The 17,281-nt window shown below is 46.8% G+C and overlaps 1 protein-coding gene and 1 pseudogene across 1 annotated transcript in view; one reads left to right on the plus strand and one right to left on the minus strand.

Moving 5' to 3' along the window:
• Phf20 (PHD finger protein 20) overlaps positions 1-16,279 on the minus strand; it is a 103,866-nt gene extending 87,587 nt beyond the window's left edge. Inside the window, exon 1 of the mRNA XM_055602251.1 lies at positions 16,206-16,279. The gene's annotated coding sequence lies outside the window, so the exon portion shown is untranslated. The remainder of the gene's footprint in view (positions 1-16,205) is intronic.
• Positions 10,728-10,884, plus strand: LOC129672708 (40S ribosomal protein S29-like; annotated as a pseudogene).
• Positions 16,280-17,281: the final 1,002 nt, after the last annotated feature.

The following is a 17,281-nucleotide window of genomic DNA, read 5'->3' on the forward strand; positions in this document are numbered from 1 at the left end:
ATGTGAGGGCCTGTGCGCTCTGGTATCTGTGGGGAGATCAGAAGTCGAGATGTGGGAGTCTCCACATACAGAGAAGCTTCCTTTTAAAGATACGGAACAAAGGAAAATTAAGGACATTCTAGGACAGTCACAGTAAGGAGCTGATCCCAAAGTTGCTCAGCTTTTTCTTAGGCAGAGTCTTACTGTGCAGCCCTGGCTGGCCTGGAACTCACTTTGTGAACTGCCTACCTCTGCCTCCCAAGAGCTGGGATTGAAGCCGGCACAACTCCTGCCCAGATTACAAAATTGTTTCCGTGCTACCACTTCAGTCCTTTCTTCCTGTTAGCATACGGGCATAATGTCCTCTACCTTGGGTTCTGTGAGGGTCCTAAAGTCTATTAAAATGTCTAGCACATGACTGGGGACATGGCTCAGGCATAGGGTGCAGCTTTAGCATGCAGGGGCCGTGAATGCAATTCCCAGAGCCTTACAAAGATAGAATAAATGCCAGCCTCTGTGAAGCAAGCCTAGGGGTGGAGACAGAGGTTCAAGAACATCCTCCACTACACAGCAAGTCTGTGCTGCAAACACATCTGGAATTAATCCCAACAAGAGGTTTCAAGCAAGGCCAAGCTCAGCAGTCTGTTAGACTGGACAAGCTAGAGCACAGACAACAGGAAAGACAAAGACAAGGAAAGGAGAATTTGGTTTGGTTTTGTGAAGGTTTTTTAAAAACCTGTGGGGCTGGAGAGATGGCTCAGTGGTTAAGAGTGCCGTCTGCTCTTCCAAAGGACCCAGGTTCAATTCCCAGCACCCACATGGCAGCTCACAACTATCTGTAGCGGATCTGACACCTTTACCCTAATGCACATAAAACTAAAAAGATTAAATGAACTATTTTAAAAATCTGCTCCATATGCATGGGTATTTTGCCTGCATGTATGCCTGTGCACCATGTGCATACCTGGTCCCTGCAGAAACCAAAAAAAGTGCCTACAGAAGCTAGAAGAGGGTGTTAGATCTCCCCTGGAGCTGGAATTTCAGATAGTTGTGAGCTGCCATGTGGGCACTGGGAGTTGAACCTAAACCTCTGCAAGAGCAGCCAAACCACTGAACCATCTCTCCAGCCCCCAAGAATGTTGTTTATGTAAGTTGTGAGTGTTTTTTATATAAGATTTTTCTTTTACATATATGAGTATTTTGCCTGTATGTGTGTACCATATATGTGCAGTGCCCAGAGAGGGATGAGATACCCTGGATCTAGATTTACCAATGATTATGAGCCCTCTGAAATTGTTGCTATAACATGACCAAGCCCTCTGCAAAAGTAATAAGTGCCCTTACCCACTGGACCATCTCTCCAGCCCTGGCCAAAGAGTTTTAAAATGATTTCTAAAATACTTTGTGATAGCTCAATGGGTAAAGACACTTGATGGATAACGCAAGCCTGACAGCCTGAATTGTATTCTTAGAATCTACCTAAAGATGGAAGGAAACAACTGGAACTACAAAAGTTGTCTTCTAATACACACACACATACACACACAAAGTAAGTGTATACCGTGACACAAGAGGGTTGCTCCAAGTTTGAGGTAACCTGAGCTACACAGTGAAACACTGTTTGCTTTCTTTCTTTCTTTTTTTTGGGTGTGTGGGGGGGGTGTCTCTGCCTGCCTCTGCCTCCCGAGCGCATGCGTCGCCACCACCACCGGGCTGCTACTTTGCCTCTACCTCCTGAGGGGTGCGGTTACACACATGGATCACCAAGCACAAGTTTAGAGCAGGCCCTCCCAGCTGGGCTCCGTCCTAACCCAAGCCCTCCCTCTAACCTCAGTACTAAACTCTCAACAGAAGAGCAAGCCTCCAGGCACGCCCTCCTGACCCAAATCAATATTGCCTCAGTAACTGACACCTAAGTACCGATTTTCTGTTTGGGATAATAAATAAATAAACATAAAAATAATAAAATTAAAAAAAAAAAAAACAGACATGGTGGCACAAACCTGTAATCCCAGCACTCAGAGCAGAAGCAGGTGGATCTCTGTGAGTTTGAGGCCAGCCTGGTCTAGAAAGTGAGTCCAGGACAGCCAAGGCTACACAGAAAAACCCTGTCTTGGGAAATGAATGAATGAATGAAAAAAGGAGATGGAGAGAAAGGAAGACACCCACTAGTAAACCTGCGGCCTCTACAGAAACACAAACATGCATACATACAAGCAGGGAGGGCATGGTGTGATACAGCCATAATCCCACAACTTGGAAGGTGGAGGCTGGAGCTTCAAGGCCAGCTTTGTGTACACAGGAAGAGTATCTGCAGGCCATTCTGGGCCACATGAGAACAAGGAACTGAATTTAGGTAGTCTGACTCCAGTTAACTCCACTGCTAGCTGGGTGGTAGTGGTGGCGCATGTCTTTAATCCCAGCAACCAGGAGGCAAAGATGGCAGATCTGAGTCTGAAGCCAGCCTGGTCTACCGAGTGAGTTCCAGGATAGCCAAGGCTACACAGAGAGACCCTGTCTTAAGAAACAAACAGGGCTGGAGAGATGGCTGAGGTTAAGAGCACTGGCTGGCTGTTCTTCCAAAGGTCCTGAGTTCAATTTCCAGCAAACACATGGTGGCTCACAATCATCTATAATGAGATCTGGTGCCCTGTTCTGGCGTGCAGGCACACATACAAGTAAAATATTGTATAAATAAATAATAAATAAATCATTTTTAAAAACACACAAACAAAACAACAAAAACTGCTCTGCCAAGCCAAACATGGCTCTCTACAGATGGGAGCTGGAAAGGAGTAACAGGGAAGTCTGTCTAAGCAATTATGAGCCAAGACTGTGGTAGGATGGCCCAAGTTGGGATCACAAAATGTTCAGCAAGTCACTTAGTCCCTGAGCCTCAGACTCCTCCCCTATAACATGGAGTAACAGCACCTACTACACACCTTCACACAGGCGTTTCCAAGAGCCTGGCGCACAACATGCCTTCGGCGCTGTTGCTCTTACTGTCCTTAGCCAAACCAATCCAGACTGCTTGTGGTGCCAACCTCTAAGACCTTTGCAGAAAAACTGCTTCCCCCACGTGGCCTGGGCACAGCCAACACTACCTCTCAACAGGGTATCAGCTCTGTGTCCTCCCATGACGGGTGAGGTGCTCAAGCACAGCTTGGTACTGGCTTTAGGGGAACTCTCCCAGAAGGTGAGGAACTCTGGATGGGCACCCCAGCATCTCACAAACAGTGGCCTTAGATTTCTCACTAGGAAACTGGACTTCGTTGTGCTAAAACCCCAAAAAGCTAGAAAATGAACTATTAATACCCCTTGGGGACACAGGGAGGATGGCAAAACCTAAGGAGTGTAGCACCTGCAGACAGGCCATTATTTTGTCCCTGGAGTCTGACAAAAATTTTAAGTCCTTCTCTCAGACCCTAGGGGCTTCTAAGCCCTTACATTGTCTAGAGGCTCTATAGACTAGTGGTCTGGAGTGAGGCTTGGGTTTTGTTTTGGGTTCTGTTTTTTTTTTGGGGGGGGTGTTTTTTTTCGGACAGGGCTCACTATGTGGTCCTGGCTGGCCTTGAACTCACCGACATCTATGGGTTCAAGGTCACCTGCCTCTGGCCTCCCAAGTGCTGGGATTACAGGCATGTGCCAATGGATTTGGAGTGAGTTTTATATAAAACCCCCCTTCCTTTTATTAAGACAGTTTCATTATGTAGCCCAGGTTAGCTCTAGAAGCAATCCTCCTGCCTCAGCCTCCGAAGTATTGGGATTATAGGCATAAGCAATCATAACCTGTGTGTTCCTTCTGAAAGTCTAGGAAAACACAGCTAAACTAGGTTTTTCCTGAAAAACAGCCTTTTTGGTGTTTACAGAATATTAAAAATATGTTATTTAATAGACAACTAATTCTCTTATGCTTTAAATATTAACTTTTATCCCTGACCTTCCTTAACTAGTAATTCCAGGAAATAGTAAACATCTGTTAAATTTGACACATACCAAATCCTGAACAAAGATTTCATTCCCAACAATGTAGAGAAACAGGCAACAGTGACCAACATCCTACAAGGGAGGGAAAGGCCAAAACTTAGCTACGGCTCCTGGTTAGGCAGAGGAGCTGAGATCTCGAGAAGTAGGCTTCAAGCAACTATATCTATATTGCTTTATACACAGGCCTTTTAATATTGGAAACCAGTTCAAAAACCCATTGCAGGGGTGGTTATAGGCCCTGGGAACCTACTATTTCTTGTTCTGCTAATGGTCACATATATGGTCAAACAGCTCCTAGATGTTTATACCCACAGATCTGCACTGTTCTCAAGTTTCTTCTGAGCATCGTTTAACTCAGGGACTCAGAACTGATCAAAGTGTGGAGAGTCAGAGAGTCTTAAGGGAGTGCTTAGCCCTACATGGGTCATCTTTAGCAACCTCCCCTCCCCTCATGGAACATCTCGGAAGAAGGGGTGGAAAGGATGAGAGCCAGAGGGGGAGGGCTGATGAGCACTGCTGTCCTCTGGACAGGACACGGCTGTTGCACACATGAAGCCACAGCAGCTCTGGTTACTTGCAGGAGACCTGTATGCACAAGGTAAGGCCAGCAGAACCCTAGCTCAGACAGGGTGGGACTCAGGAATTCCTATCCTTAGCTGAGAGGTTGTGGGCAGTTGATGGCTACTAGAAGAGGGAAAGTCACTTCTCTAAGGGTGTGCCCACGCTACAGTGGATGGTCATATACCCATGCAAATAAGGGTGGCACTTATTGTGAGTTAGTTCAAAAAAAAGGAGATGAAACCAGGAGGGGAATGTGCAGGGGTGGAGGCAGGGCGGATAGGATCAAAACACACTGCACACATGTCTGACGGTGTTGACGCTCTGTGTGTCTACATATTTGTTTGTTTAAGCCTTTTTGAGCAGGGTGTGGTGGTAGACAACTATAACGAGCTCCTCTGGACCCAAAAGCAGCAGCAGGAAAAAAGTAAGGCTGCATACCTAGGCTACATACAATAGTCTATCTAAAAATACCAGGCCTCAGGGGCCGGAAAGATGACTCAGCAGTTAAGGGTACTGGCTGCTTGTCCAGGACCCAGGTCCAACTCAGAAACCCATACGGCAAAAAGAACGCTATCTGACCCTCCCCACCCAAGCCATGTCATGAGTGTCCTTCTACATACACAAATAAATGCAACGATTCAAAATTTTCCATTAAAAATTAAAAAGGCCTAATGGCAGAGCTTGGCAGTATATGCCAATGATCCAACTACTTAGGAGGTAGAGACAGGATTAGGAGTTGAACGTCATCCTCAGCTACATAGCAAATCTGAAACTAGCTTGGACTAATGAGGTCCTGTCTCAAAAAAACAAAAATCAAACCCCTCAAAAATGGTCTTCAGGATACTTATAACACCAATGACAGGAAGGAACTGCTGTTTTCTTTTCTGAAAATGAAGGGTCAGGTATGGTGGCAGATGTCTGTAACCCCAGCTCCTGAGAGGGGCATCAGGACTTAAGTACCCAAACTTAAACCTAGGTATTTCAGTATCTGTGTACCTACAGAAGCAAGAAAAGCAAGTCAATCCACCTAGTTATAGATATATTCCCTCTCTCTCTCTTTTTAAGACAGTGTTGCCTACAAAGCGAGTCCAGGACAGCCAAGGCCACACAGAGAAACCCTGTGCCAAAAAAAAAAAAAAATCAGAAAACAAAAAACAAAACAACAACAAAAAGACAGGGTCTCACTATACAGCCCTGGCTGGCATGCAACTAGCTTCAAACTCAGAGATGTTCCTGCCTCCTGAGTGCTAGGATTAAAAAGGTGTGGTGGGAATTAAAAGTCTAGAACTTTTTTTTTTCAAAATTTAATACATTCATGTCACTGTATTTAACATATCAAAGTATTTCCCATAATCTGATTTGTTTTAGTAAGAATCTAGACCTTTTTCATAGAGGAAAGAGACTTAAGACCTCACGGGCTTCCACTAGGACAGAGGTCAAAATGCCCTCACCTCAGATACCTAGAACTGGCCTGATTTCTCCTCCAGAAAATAAAGGTTCCATTTTAACTTCCCCAAACAGCACCTCTGCTGTCTACCCCAAAGACCACTGACTCAAGCATCACCTCCCTTTCCCACAACTATCTTTTTTCACTTGGTGACTAATACCAGACTCAAATTTTTACAAGATTTCTGAAAACTCACTAGTTCCATTACTTGGCCAAATAGCCAAGGTCCAACTGGAGAGACCCAGGCAATGATCCAACAAAGCTGTTAACATTATTCCAAGTAAAGGTTCTGATTAGGTTACCTCACTGTTACCAACAGGGCAGTTCCTGAGAAAGCAGCCCAGAGGCAGCACCTCTCCCTTTCTCTACGCTCGTAGCCTGTCAACATTGAGACTACGAGCCACATGCCTGCAACCCCAGTACAGCAACCAGAGTTACACAGCAAAACTCATCTTAAATAACTAAGAAAAAAAGAAATGGCTGCAGACAGCAGCCAGTGCTCTTCCAGAGGACATGAGTTCAAGTGTGAGCACCCACATGGCTACTCACAGCTTCCTATGACTCCAGTTCCAGGGGGTCCAACACTCTCTTCTGGCCTCGCTGCACTGCATGCACATGGTGCAGACACACATGCAGGCAACACAACCATACACATAAAAAAAAAAAAACAAGCAGGGCAGTGGCGATGCACATCTGTAACCCCAGTACTTGGGAAACAGAGGCAGGCAAATCTGAGTTCAAGGCCAGCCTGGTCTACAGAGTGAGTTCCAGGACAGCCAGAGCTACACAGAGAAATCCTGTTTTGAAAACAAACAAAAACAAATTTTTTTTTAATTTAAAAAAAGGAGAGGGGCCTGAACATGGTGGCACATCCCACCAGTCCCCGCACTTGAAGACAGAGAGACAGGTGGATGTCCTCAAACCCTAAAATTAAAGGCATGTGGCGCCACCTCCCAGCTAGCCCTAAATGAGTTGCTTGGGAATGTCCTGATAACTGTTGCTGATCAGTCTGGAAACCAGTACTCAAAGATACAGGTGATCTGATTGACCACACTCTCTTGGGAAGTAATATGGGAACGTATGTTGTGTGTGTGTGTGTGTGTGTGTGTATGCATATATATATATATGATCCTGGGGCTTAAACCCTGGGATGTCTCATTCTATGCAAGTACTCTCTCACTAAAATGTTGTTATTATTTATTTATGCATTTACTTTGGTTCTGTTTTCCAAGCTGCCCTGGAACTTACTACATAGACTGGCCTCAATCTCACTCTTACCTGCTGAGCAACCTTACCAGGCCCTGTTTTGTCTTCTTTTAGAGACAGAGTCTTGATATATAGACCAGGCTAGACTCAAACTCTATCAGACACATCCAACCTGTGTAGTCCACAGGCCAGCTGCAGAACTGCTATGAATACGGCCCAACAACACACCTACAGACGACTATGTCATATTGCAATGTCAGAAAGTTGGACACTCCCACACTCTACCTCTCTATTTGGAGCAATGGGATTACACATGTGTCGGGGCTCTGGGTAGTTTTTTGTTGTTTTTTTGTTTTGTTTTGTTTTGTTTTTTTACCTTTTTGTTTGTTTGCTTCTCTGTTTAGCTCTGGCTGTCCTGGAACTCAGTCTGTAGACCAGGCTGGCCTTGAACTCAGAGATCCACCTGCTTGTGCCTCCCAAGTGCTGGGATTAAAGACATGAGCCACCACTGCCCAACTGTAACTTCTTTTTGAGATTTATTTATGTATTTTATGTTTATGAGTACTCTACTTGCATACATATCTGCATGACAGGAGAGAACATCAGATCCCACTATAGATGGTTGTGAGCCACCATGTGGGTGCTGGGAATTGAAACTCAAGACCTAAGGAAGAGCAGCCAGTGCTCTTGACTGCTGAGCCCTCTCTCCAGTCCAGTTTTTAAATGGTGTCTTCACTTAGGATATGTTTTCAAAGTTCACACACACAGTCTTAAGCACCGTTAAAATTCAGGAAAACGGGCTGTGCCGACTCGTGCTGACTCCCAGCATTTAGGAGGCGGGGACTGATAGATCTCTCTAAGTTAGAGGACAGCTTGGTCCAGGCCAGCCAAAGCTAGACAGTGAGAGCCTGTCTCAAAATACACACATGCATACATAAAATTTAGGAAGAAATTACCAAATAGCTAATTCATACAGATTAAGAAATTGTGGAGTAAGGCAGCTAAAAGCATTATATTTCACTCACTCCACGTCTTTTGTTTGTTTTTGGGTTTTGGTTTTCAAGACAGGGTTTCTCTGTGTAGCTTTGGCTCACCTGGAACTCACTCGGTAGACCAGGCTGGGCTCGAACTCAGAGATCCACCGGCCTCTGCCTCCCAAATACTGGGATTTAAGTCTGCCCACTCACCCCCAAGTTTCAAAGCTAAGCAAACTGCTTTTTGTATTGTTTGAGACAGCCTCCCCTAACCTAGGCTGACCTCACTAAGGAGCCAAGAAAGAACTCTGAACTCTTAGTTCACCTGTGTTCCACTGCCCAAGCGCTGGAATTCTAAGCTTTAAGAATACTCCACTCCATCTGGCTGCAAATTGTCTTTCATCTTTAAAATGCTACTTGTCTTGCTAATTAAAAGGGGGGAAAATGTGGGGTCAGGGAGGAGGAAAAGGCCCATGCATGATAGTACATGCCTGTAATCCCAGCACTCAGGAGGGAAACAAGGCCAATCTGATCTGCACAGGGAGATCCTGCCTCAAAAGAAAAAGAGACTGTTCAGTAGATAAAAATGCTTGCTGTACAAGCACAAAGACCTGAGGTTACACCCTAATACCCATTTAAAAGCCCAGTTTGGCACTTCTCACCTATAACCCAACCCCAGCACAGCAGGAAAGACAGGTGGATCCCAGGGGCTCTCTGGCCTACAAATCTAACCAAAATGGAGAGAGCTGGGTTCAATGAGAAACCCTATCTCATAAGATGGAAGGAGCTGGAGCTACAGCTCAGCAGTTAATAGCACTGGCTGCTCTTCCAAAGAACCCAGGTTCAATCCTGCACCCACATGACAGCTCACAACTATCTGTTAACTCCAGTTCCAGGGAATCCAATACCCTCTTCTAACCTCACAGGGCACTGCACGAATGAAGCACACATACATGAAGGCCAAACAAAAGCTGTTTTTTAATTAAGATGGAAAAATAAAGAATAAATAAAGTGGAAAAAAAAACAAAGAAAAAAATAAATTTGTTTTTAAAAGGTGGAGCTGGAGCTAGGTCCTCATGTCTTTCGTCACAGCACTCAGGAGGTGGAGGCAGGCAGATAGATCTCCTTGAGTTCCAGGCCAACTTGGTCTTATATAGCAAGTTCCAGGCCAACCAGAGCTACATAGAGAGCCGCTGTCTCAAAACCAATTGGGGCAGAGGAGAGGGAATGAACAAGTAAGATGAGGCAGAGGTCAGCCTGGTCCCTGTCTACATAGTAAAACTTTGTCTTGGGGGATGGGGGAGCTGGAGGGATGTCTTCAGAGGTCCTGAGTTCAATTCCCAGCAACCACATGGTGGCTCACAGCCATCTATACCCTTAACTTTCCACACATGCAGATAGAGCATTCATATACACAAAAATAAATAAAATCTTTATTTAAAAAGCCTGTCTCAAAATAAACAAATGAATATATAAAAGGGGGGGGGGGGGGTTGGGGGAGGGTGGATTGATACACAGAGAAACCTTGACTCAAAAAAAAGGTGGGGCGGTGGCTAAGTGTAAGAACCTTGGCTTCCAAAAATGCCCACATCTCACATACACACACAAATACTACTAATAATAAAAGGCCGGGGGTGGAGGAAAAACACTTAAAATATACACTGTCTAAAAACATTTACAAGTAAATACAGCTATATGCAAAATACAGCCTAAAAAACAGCTTCCCTCTTAGTGATATAGAGGCAGCTAACACTGAATGCAGAACTCAAGTCAGACTTCTCTGAGAACTTCCGGTAGTTCTGAAAGAAATACAGCCCACAGCTGACGGAGTACATAAAGGCAGAAGAATGTTGACACTGGGTGCGAAGACAAGTTGGCTGTTTGGCTGGAAAGGAGGCAGTGCCAGCAAAAGTGACTTGGACAAGGGAACCACTGGCAGTCTGCCCACTGAAGCATGTGAAGGAGATCAGACTAGGTTCTCCTGCAATCAACTGGGTTTCTAAACAAGGTCCCTACAGATTCCATGAGGGTTGGGCCTTGAAATAATCAACTGCTCAGAGTTCGGCTGGGGAGGAGGAGGCCCTAAGAGCATAAAGTGATTTGCCTGAGGTTACACATGCGCGTAAGAGCTGGGACAGATGCCAGATCCAGATCAAATCTGTCATTGAAGATAATCTGACATTCGTGTGAGGAGGGGAGGGGCTGGGGGAAGATCAGGGACAGAAAACAGTCTAGTCATTCAGGTTCGTCCTGATCAGAGCCGGGAATAGGATCACATTGGAAAACTGCCATGAAAGCTAACAGGGAAACAGATACAAACGATTTAAGAGATTCAGAATGGAAAAACCCACTGAGAGCTCAGCTTAAGTAGCACATGCATAGAAAATCCTAGCACTTGGGAGGTAGAGGCAGAGGGATCAGGAGTTCAAGGTCAGTCTAGGCTACATAAGAGAACCTAGCTTAAAAAATATAAAGGAGCTTATGGGGGGATACAAAGTGAATAAAGTGTAATTAATAATAAAAAATAAAATTTTACATATATATATATAAAATATGAGCCGTTTTCCTCCTTGGCTGTCAAGATGGGTCACCTGCAGCTCTACCGGAGTCACCTGCAGCTCAGCCAGGGTTCTCCCTCCTGCCGGGTCTGCTCTAACAGCCACACTGAACATGTGCCATCAGTGTTTCCGGCAGTCAGAGAAGATCATAGGCTTCATTAAGTTGGACTAAGAGAACTTGAATGGATTATTCAAGGCTGTCTACCCAGTGAAACTGATCGTGATAGTCTTTGTACATAAAGAATAAAAGGTGACGACCTTCAGAAACATATATCCATATATATAAAGGAAAGAATATCCCCTAGAACACGAGAGAGTATTACAGACCTCATCAACGATTGACACCAGCTCACCAGGACTGCCTTCGGGAGCATTTGCAGATGAACCAGCAGCTTCCGTTCAAGACATGTACCTGTCCTTTCTCAGGTCCATTTGAAGAACCAGAAAACCAAAAAGAACTCTAGCAGCACTGGTGGCTTGATGGGGTGTCTTGCCTCTCTTCTCACAGTGGCAAGAGAGGAGTCAGGAACAAGCTGGCTATGCAGTTCTTACTAGAATGACTATGTCAAATTTATCTATCAGAGCTTGGGGTACAGTGGCTCAGGAGCGCTTGTCTTGAATGTACAAAACGCTGGCTCAAACCTCAGTACCCCAGGCCAAAAAAAAAAAAATTCACATTTAAGCAACATATATTTAAGCAATTAAATGTGGCAGTGTACAGATAAACCAGTAAATTTTGTAGACGGTTTAAAAAACTAAAGGCTATGGGCTGGAAAGATGGCTCAGAGGTTAAGAACACTGGCTGTTCTTCCTAAGGTCATGAGTTCAATTCCCAGCAACCACATCGTGGCTCATAACCATCTATACTGAGATCTAGTGCCATCTTCTGGCATGCAGGCAGAAAGCTGTATAAATAATAAATAAATAAATAAATCTAAATAAATAAATAAATAAATAAATGTTAGCCAATGTTAGCCAGAAACAGTGAAAACTGTCCTTAGTACCAGAACATGAGGTAAGGGGAGGGAGTGAGGGAGTGAGGCTGGAGAAATGGCTCATGGGTTAAGAGTACTGGCTTCTCTTTCAGAGGACCCCAGTTCAATTCCCAGCACCCACAAAGTGACTCACAGCTAGCTATAATTCAGCTCCAGGGGGTCCCATGGTGGTGTAAATCTGTAATCCCAGGGTTGAGTGCTTAAGGGAAGCACAAGAGGTTTACCTTCAAACCTAGCCTAGGCTACAGAGATAACTGAAGATCAGTCTGAGAAAAATGGATTTGTACAACTTTTGTGTGTCTGGCCAGAATGGTAGCAACATGCCTTTAATCCCATCATTCCAAAGGCAAAGATCCCTGAAGCCAACCTGGTTTACACCATGAGTTCCAGGTCAGCAAAGGGTACAGAGAAACCTTGTTTTGAAAACCAGAGGAGGGAGGAGTGTAGGGAAAGAGAGGAGTCTGAACAAAGGGAAAACAGAAAACAATAGTCCAGCATTTGGTTAACAATTAGTTTTCTGTTTTCACTGAGCAATGTTCAGCTGTACATAAAAATCTGGCTACCCAGTGTGTAGTTCCTTAATTGTAACACCACCCGGAAACTCAAACCTCATCTTCCACCTACCCAATCAGAGTGAGCATTTTAACAAGACAGGCCAGAAATTTGAATGCATATTCCAGGATGAGAAGCACAAGGGTAGGGCTCTTCAAGGGAGTACTTACAACACTATAGAGATGAAGCAGAAACGGCCAATAAAGAGACAAACTACCTATTCACTTCAGAGACCATATTTTATTAGGTACTACTCAGACAGACCTCCTTTTTTTTTTTTTTTTTTTTTTAAAGAAATGTAGTACTTACTAATAATGAATACAGGATTTATTTCCCTTTCTGAAATAACACAACTAAGTTCTAAGACTCTGGTGAACAAAAAGTGAGAAGCAACGTAACTGTTCCAAAAACACAATAATGGACAATTTTATTCCAGTTTTCACACTGTGTTTGGAGCACCTCCCCACAAGCCCCATTAACTCATATAGGCTCCCAGGGGTACCATTAAATCCCCCAGCATCCCTAAGAAGCAGGTGCCTGGCAAATGTCCAGTTTCCAAGTGAGAGCCAGGACTTGGTCTTGAAATGCTGTATTCCTGCCCTGTCCCACCACTACAGCTTCCTAGATCCAAACTCCCTCCCCACTGCCTCAGGCCTCCCACAGCTGCACATTCAAGGACTTCCCAAATGAAGAAAAATCATGAGTCACTATCCCCTAAGCATTTGCAACTCCAGCTGTGGAGAAATGAATCAAGGGCTCAAGGCTGAGACACCCCTGCAAAAATCTGAAGAAAGAAGGAGAAATTTCAGGATGGAGAACCTAGGGAGGTAGGCTCCTAGGAGACAAGATAACCTAGGTGCTTGTAGACCTAACTGTTGGCTTGAATTGTTTGTTTAGGGGTTTTTGCTGGCTTTTTGAGACAGGGTTTCTCTGTGGAGCCCTGACTGTCCTGGAAGTTCCTCTGTAGACCAGGCTGGCCTGCCTTTGCCTTAGTGCTGGGATTGAAGGCCTGCAGCACCACCACCCAGTTTCAACTCTTTTTCATGCTGAGGGTCAAACCCAGGAACCCTACACATGCTGGGCAATTACTTCATCACTGAGTTCCATCCCTCAAGCCAAGTGACTTCTTGATAAAGAGAATTAATGGAAGGTAACTTATGGGCTAGAAGACATACATTACTAGAAAAGATCTCTTGAAACCCTCACCCAGAACAGGAAGAACAAAAAAAAGAGTTGCCAGGCCAGGCGGTGCTGGCAGTGCTGGTAATGGTGGTGATGGTGGTGGAAGTGGAGGGGCTGGTGGTAACTACGGTGGTGGTGGCACACACCTGTAATCTCAGCACTCAGGAGGCAGAGGCAGGCAGATCTCTGTGAGTTTGAGGCCAGCCTGGTCTACAGGTCAAGTTTCAGGACAGCCAGGGCTATAGAGAGAAACCCTGTCTCAAAAAGAGAGAGAGAGAAGAAAAAATAAAGAAAAGGGAAAAAGGAAAAGCAGGAGGAGCAGGATGTGTGGGGAGGAACAGAACTACCTAAGCAGAGTGCTGGTTTGAAACAGGGCCTTGCTATGTATCCCTAGCTGGCCTAGAACTCATTATGTGGACCAGGCAGCCCTCAAATTTGCAATAACCCTCCTGCCTCAATTGCTGGGATCAGACCTACAAAAACCATTGAAGGCTTCACCAGAAACTTACAAGTAACTTACAAGTAACGCAGCAGAGGATCGGAGTTCTAAGAATAACCAAAAATTACAAGGGGATTCTTTTCCATTTTAACTCCAGAACAAGTCAGGCAGCCCTGGCCTTGTGGTCACCACCTCCAACAGAGGCAGAAAGAGGAGAAGCGTTATGATCACTGAGCAACACCGTCCAACAGGAACCAGAAACCAGAAAAACGCCTGAACAGTGAAGCAGCAGAGAATTCCTGTTTACAGAAAGATAAACTACATGCAAAAAGCCATGTGAGCTAGGCATGGTAGTTCTTGCCTGTAACCCTAGCTGAGGCAGGAGGATCCCTATGGGTTTGAAGCCAACCTGGGCTACCTACTGAGTACCAGGATAACCTGAAATACCACATGAGAGAGTGCCTCACAACAAACAAATGAAAGCCATGTCCATGGAAGGGGATCCTGCCAGGGAAGAGAAGTGGGGGTGGGGGCGGGGGCGGGCACTATAAGAACTGCCCTGAAAAAAATAAAAGGAGGCCACAGACAGAAAGTGTTTTGCAGATAAGCACCCAACAGAGGAAGGAAAACCAAAGAGGCACACTAAAGTGCCTAAGAGAACACGTAAGAGGAATGTGGTTCCAAAGACTGAAGGAAACGTTAGACCGAAATCTTAAATGGCAGAAAAGCTGAAAGAAAGTAAGAGAGAGAGAGAAAGGAGAGAAAAGGAAGGAAGAAAGGAAGGAAGGAAGGAAGGAAGGAAGGAAGGAAGGAAGGAAGGAAGAGGAAGGGATAAGAAGGAGTATCTGTAACCTCAGCAACTCAGGGCACCAAAGCAGGAGGACCATAACTTCAAAGCCAGCCAGGATTGGATAGTAAGCTCCAGGGATAGTTACAAAGCAAGAACTGGTCTCAAAAAAGGACTGGCTAGCTAGATGGCTCAGCACTTACAGCCAAGAATGACCATCTGAGTTTGATCCCTAGGACCCACAAAGTGGACTCAGATGAAGAACTTCCTGCAAGCCGTCATGGCACACACCAAATAAATATTTATTTTCAGTTACAAAAAAGGAAAAGGTGGAAAAATGAGTGGGCGGGGGATGCTCGAGATAGACTGAATCTAGGAGTGGGAGGATTCAGGAGAAAGGTGTGCCCAGAAGCACGCACTGCACCCCCAGGGTGATATGTTTCCTGCTGAGAGATGCATCTCAAACCTTGAAGGGACACAGCCAGCAAACACACTCGGAGATAGGAAACGAGAGACTCCCCCAAGAAACAAGTTAGCTTGGAGGACACATGAAAAAGTGCAACCCCAAGGACAGACTTAAGGACAAGTCAGTGAATCGATCCCCTCAGAGGGGAAATTGGAAGCTAACAGTGCCGTAAGCATGGGGATTTGGACGGTAAACTTGAAAGGGGTGCGCACCCAAGACTCAAGGACTAAGAAAAAGAACTGACCCCCAATTCACTAACTTGTGAAAGCATACCAGACCTGGGGCCTGGAATGGACCCTGCTCTGAGCTGGGGGATGTAACAAAGTAGTTCAAACTTTGGTTAGTGACCTGACTCCCGAGGAACCTCTATCAACTAACTGAACCCAAAACCGAAAAGGGAGAACTGTTAATTAGGTTTGAATATGGGAGTGTCTCCTCAGTGTGGGGAAGCAAAGAAAAGGGAGTACCTCTTCAATTCGTTCTTAGGGACGGGTTAGAAATTGAGAGAAAAATCCCCCAAGACTAGAGCTTAAAGAAGGGGAGCGACGCCCAGATTTTCCAAACTAGAGAGAAAGGGGACACTCCCATATACAGGGTCTTAAGGAAAGGGTGTGCTCCCCAGAGCAGGGTGAGAAAGGCACTACACGAGGACGCGCTCCCGCGGCAGGGGCAACAGTGCAGACTGCGCCCCATCACGCGGGCCGAGCTGGGGGTGCAGCCTCGGCACCCTTCCCCACCCCCACTGGCCCGCTCCGCGCCCCGGGCCCGCACCTCGCGGCCCAGCCCCCTCGGGGCGCGATGATTGGCCGGGGCGGCCGTCACTCCCGCTGGAAGCCGCAGTGATTGGGCGGCGCTCCTATGCCCGCCACGCTCTCAGCAGCGGTCCCCGGGCCTCCCTCCCGGGCAGGGTGATCCGGGGGCCAGACGGGGAACGGGACTGAGCCAGGGTCCCGCAGCGGCCCGGGCGTCCGTCCCCGGTCCCGCCCGCACGGCGCGCGCGCGGCACGGGGCCTGCCCCCGCCACGGCCCCAACCAGCTGGCTTCGCGTCGCCGCGCCACGCCACGAGCTCACCTCACGGCCCCGCTCCTGCTGCGCCGCTCCAGACCAACCGACAGAAGGACTGTGCGCGCTGCGCACCACGTGACCCCGGGGACGCGCCCAGCGTATCCCCCGCCCCCCCACCAACACGCACCATCGCCACCTCCGAGTGACGCGACGGCCCCGCCCCGGGCCCCGCCCCGCCCGGTCGCCCGGACGACAGCGCGAGCAGACCACGCCCACCGCCCTGCCGCCGGAACGCAGAGTCCGCACTCACCCGCGACCGCTGAGGTCACTGGGAGCCCGGGTCTGCGCGCTGCCCGTAGGCCGGCTTAGTTCGCCTCCCGGATGCGCCCGCAAGTCACCGACTCCCCTCCGCGCCCCGCCACCACTCTCCGCGCACACCGCGGTCTTGCTCATCGCTTCCCGTCTTCCAGTCCGTTCTTCACACGCGAGGGCTTTTCGAAACGGCTTGTCCCCCTCTCCAGAGAAAGGGCGAACTCAAGCTCGATTATGTCACCCGTCTTTCTCACACACCCGTCTGTGCTGTGTGCTCTGTCCCCCGCTGAGCCTTCTCACCTCTTTTGGCTCTCGTCCCTTGAAAAAGAAGTCCAACGGCTACTGAGAAAAAAAGGAAAAAAAAAAAAAACAACAACCGTATTTTGTCTCCAGGGACCAAGGTCCGAGATGCAGCCGCCAACAAAAGAGAGGTTTTCCCAGTGGGACTTAGCGAGTGCCAACGAGAGGTGCTAAAATTGCTATTTACAGGGACGATCATGACTTGATTTGACACTGAAAGCAACCAAACTTGCGCTTCTTAAATTATAAGTCTAATGTCATCACGTCTCTACACTACTTAACCCGTCAATCAATCTATTCATCTGCTTTCTATGCTTATTGCTCACCTAACCACACTTTCTGCTGTCGGCGGGGGTGGAGGGTGTTGAGGGTTTGGGGGTTGTTTTGTTTTTGAGACAGAGTTTCTCTGTGCAGTCCTGGCTGTCCTTGATCTCCGTCTGTAGATTACAAATATCAGCCTGCCTCTGCCTCCTCAGTGCTGGGATTAAAGGCTGTGCCGCTCTGCACCTGGCCTTGTGGGGTCTCTCTTG

This window comes from Psammomys obesus, unplaced genomic scaffold (assembly GCF_907164565.1).
Source record: "Psammomys obesus unplaced genomic scaffold, mPsaObe1.curated_primary_1811, whole genome shotgun sequence".
Taxonomy (NCBI): Eukaryota; Metazoa; Chordata; class Mammalia; order Rodentia; family Muridae; genus Psammomys; species Psammomys obesus.